Below are 4,834 nucleotides of genomic sequence, written 5' to 3' on the forward strand. Positions count from 1 at the left end.
CAACATAACCAAACCAGCACATGTGCCCCCCTTGAACCTGAAATAATAGATAAAAAGAAATAACCATTGCATTTAGAGACATGAAAGTTACCAAAAATTTAACAAAGAGAATTTCTAATGGAATTGTAGAGGCATTAAGGCCAATGCAAGTGTAGTGAGCTGGAATTAAGTGGAGACGTTAATGAATTATGTGAGATTAATTTTCTCCAGCGTTGTTCAACTCTAAAAACTCAGGCAGAAATAAGGGATTTTGATTCCACTTGTATGAAACGTAGTGAAAATGCAAGTTTATAGAGACAGAACATAGATTAATTGTTGCCTGGGGCTATGGTTGGAAACAGGGATTATCTGTAAATTGACAAGAAAGATTTTATGGGATGATGGATGAAAATGGCCTAAAGTGATTTATGATGATAGCCACAGCACAAGTTATTAAAAATATTGAATTGTACAGTTGAAGTAGGTAAATTTTAGGATATGTAAAACATATCTCAATAATGTTATTTAAAACCCCATAGAATTATTACACCCATAAAAACATATGCCAGAAGTTGCATTTTCCACCACCAACCCCTTGTTTTGTAGCCAAGTTAGATTTCACATCAAATGTACTTAATACAGAACTTCAAGTCCTTGGATTCAATTGCTTATGCTCAACTCAAAATTTATAAGGGTGTAGCTTATTTGTTAGCTTCAAAATAACAAACTAGAAAACTAAAATGCAAGGGTTTCATGGATCTAGAACTCTAGATCGAATGAATCTTATATTGAAAAATGGATTTATACAACACATCTACATTTTACTACATTTCTGATTTTAGGTAATATAAAGGATTTTTTAAAAACGATGTATCTAAACTTTAAGGGAAAATTGTATCTAACTATTTGTTATAAATTAGCCCCTAATACCTCCAGCACATTCTGAACAACCCTCCTGCTCAGGTCTCACATGGCCTGACTCCATGCCTTAATGGGTGTGTAATCAAACCTTTATCGTGAAGTACTTGCACCATGAATTGTCATACTTTTCACATGTCCATTCATAGTTACAGTGGAATAATCCCAAACAGATCATTTGGGTGCCACCTCTATTCTCTGCTGCCTCCACTGGGTAAAACACCCTTACCTCCTCCTGCTGATTAAAGCCAATTTTCCTTAACAGTACAGTGATTGTTCTTTGTTTTGTTTGTTTGTTCATTTGTTTGCTATTTGATCTCCGGACACAGGATTCTAACATGCTCTGCAGCATCTACAATAAATGTGGAAATGCAAAACTGGGTCACTCTGCAAACCCAATGAGCCAGTAGAAGTGGGTTTTGTGAAGTCAATATCTTCAGAGACTTACATCCAGAAGTCCTCTTTCTAATTCTCAGGATCCCAAATTTTCTCTACAATGTCGAAACCTCAGCACAACAAAGCTCTTTTGGCTGAGTATTTAGATTCTCTAAAGCTTGCTGCTGCAACAAACAGAACTCCCACCTGCCATTCTCCTATCTGCTAACTATGACTGATAAAGGCTTCTTTGTAAGTTACCACTGAGATTCTCTGGGTCCCAATCATAGCCAGTAATCGCTTGTTAACAGCCTTCAATATCTCATTATCCTTCTGCATGGCATCAATAATCAATAAAACTTAGCAGCAATCAGCTAACGCCACTGACTTATTTATTTATTTATGAAACAGAGTCTCCCTCTGTCATCCAGGCTGGAGTGCAGTGGTGTGATCTCGGCTGACTGCAACCTTCACTTCCCGGGTTCAAGCAATTCTCATGCCTCAGCCTCCTGAGTAGCTGGGAATACAGGCACGCGCAATCACGCCCAGCTCATTTTTGTATTTTTAGTAGTGATAGGGTTTCACTATGTTGGACAGGCTATTCTTGAACTCCTGGCCTCAGGTGATCCCACCTCGGCCTCCCAAAGTGCTTCGATTACAGGAGTGAGCCACTGCACCTGGCCAAACTCCACTGACTAAATGTCTGCTTTATTGCACCTGCCAAATTTGTCTCTATTGGAACATTTTTCTCAGTTACCAAAAATTTTTTAGAATTTTACTGTCACCTCGTGACAGGGACTATCTCTGCCCCACCTCCCAACCAGGATCATGTCCTCTGTCAGTTGCAAGGTTAGTTAAGCCAAGACAAATTCACATCTTACCCCTTGTGTACTTATAATAGTCTCATTATCACTTCTTTTAGTTTGGATTTTATGAGAAATAGACACCAAGACAGTACTAAATGTTCCAGATTTTATCAGGAGAAACAGCCCTGTGCAAAAAATAAAAAGAAAGAAAAGAATGATGAAAAGGCTGAGAAAGCTGCCAGACACTGAAGTAAAAAAGAGAAGGAGAGAAAGCTGGATGGAAGCCATCCAGGCTTTCTGCAGCTTAAAGAAGGCCCATGCACTACCAGGAAGTTTTCACAAAGCTGTTGGGAAGTCCTCAAGCCAGAGCCGCTGTCAGGGGATTCTCAGGTCTCCTAAGAATGCCTTCCTTAGGATCTCCATCATTTTCAGTCACTGGTTGGGAGCACACCATGGGAAGTGAGGACTTCACAAAAATGCACTGATGCATTTCAGCCTGCAGCTGCTCAGACCGTTTATTGTTTATGCTCCTGGTAGTGGGAGATCTGCAAGTGGCATTCCCATGTGCCACCCATACCATTCAGATTATGCAAAAGCAGGCATCTTTATCTTGCTTCTGATCTTAGAGAAAAACCTTACAAACTTTCACCATTGATGATTATGTTAACTATGGGTTTTTCATCTATGGCTTGTATTATATTAAGGCATTTTTCTTTTATTCCCAGTTTGTTTCGTGTTTGTGAATGTTTTTCTGCATCAATTGATATGCATACCTCCTTTCAGAATTTCCAGGCTTTAAAAATGGCTCTAGGCTTTGTCAGCACAGCGACAACGCTGTTCCAACATTGATGTAACTCAGAGATTTATTTGACATCCAACCTGAAAACCAGCAAACTGATTATACAGGAACTTGTCTCACCCATCCTAGATAACAAGAGTACTCCAATAAGGGAGGAAGGAGCTGGAATGCATTTGCCAGACAAATGATCACCGTCCTGTCACAGAGTGATTTAGAAGATGTTCCAATAAGGGAACTACGGCATGCCCATAACTAGTCACAGGCGGTACAACCTTCATAGTTTCTCTTTCACAGTGTGAGAGGGAAGTAGCACTCACCAAATATTCTATAGGTTATCTTGATGTTTCCCAGCCTCCTCTGCAGCTAGGACTGTGTGACTACATTGGGTCAATGGACCATGAGAATAAATTACTTGTTGTATCACTGCTGGTTACAGGCAGTTAGTGAGCAGGTATGAGTTTTTCACACTTCCTTCAATTTTGTTGGCAACTGTGGGACCATGCGGTGAGAATACGGAGCCACAAGACTGAAGAAGCCTGGATGTCTAGTTATCAAATAGAGGACAGACTCTGCTGCCCAGGAAAATTGCTGGACCTGCCTAAGATGATATATGATAACCAACATCAGATGGATTTTAAATTGTTAGAAATTCTAAAATGTTAGGATGGATCATCTCAAGCATCATGGGTAAGAGCATCCTCTGAAACTTGTCTTTGTTCTTAACTATAATTCTGGTAAAGAAGGCAAGATTTACAGGTTTTCTTGGTGGTTCACAGAGGTGTCCTTCATGATCTGTGCTATATCTGTTTAAGTAGGCTTCTTCCTCGGCCCTGGAATTCAAAAAGTAAATTTGCTCATGGAATCACCTAAGTGTCCATCAATGGCTGACTGAATGCATACGCACACACCATGGAATACTTTACAGTCAAAAAATGAAATCATGTCCTTTGTAGCAACTTGGATGGAGCTTGAGGCCATTATCCTAAGTGAAATAACTCAGAAATAGATAATGAAATACTGCATGTTCTTACCTATAAGTGAGACCTACACCATGGATACACATGAACACAAAAACAGAAATAATAAACCCTGAGGACTCCAAAAGCAAGGAGACTGGAGGTGAACGAGGGTTGAAAAAATTATTTGTTGGGTACAATGTTCACTATTTAGGTGGTGGGTTCACTAGAAGCCCAAACCTCACCATTACACAATGTATGCATGTAACAAACCTGCACATCTGCACGCTGAATCTAAAAGGAAAAATATATATAAAGTTGCATAAAATACTCATGGAGAATTGGTCGTCTGATATTCAGTTCATCATGAACCTACTCTCAAGTTCACTAGGCATAAGAATTCAGTTAAAATATTGAGCTTTATATATGTATATTTGAATCATTAGCAATACAAATATTTGTGCCCAAAGAATAACTGATAGTATCAGAGAAATGTCCTACTGAATAAGAATCTTTAGAATTGGTGCTATGTAATGAGTATTTGGAAAATCTCCCCAAGTGGAATAATCTACACACTTAGTTATAAACTACTAGTATGAAGTGAAAAGAGATAGAAATCAAGAGTGAGTAAACATTAATAAACAAATAAGTTGATTGTAATAAAGCAAAGTGAGAAAAAATTCTTGGAGAGATTAGACGCAGGGCTAAAAATCAAAACAGATAAAAAAAATTTTAGAAATGAAAGGAGCAAGTTTAAAAAAAGACAATCAAATACCAATTTAAAAAGCAAAAAAAAAAAAAAAAAAGGAGGAGGAATAGGAATTCATAAATTTAACACTGTAGAGATAAGTGATGATTTTTCCAGAGTAATTTCAGAAAAAAATAAGGAACCAAAATCATCACCAGCCTTTGACACAGTTTGTATGGAGTTCTGAGTAACAAGAAAGTTTTTTTCCAGGAAGCAAAATATTTTCTTTTTGCAGCACCTTCAAACTTGTAGC

Source organism: Macaca nemestrina, chromosome 8, assembly GCF_043159975.1.
Source record: "Macaca nemestrina isolate mMacNem1 chromosome 8, mMacNem.hap1, whole genome shotgun sequence".
Taxonomy (NCBI): Eukaryota; Metazoa; Chordata; class Mammalia; order Primates; family Cercopithecidae; genus Macaca; species Macaca nemestrina.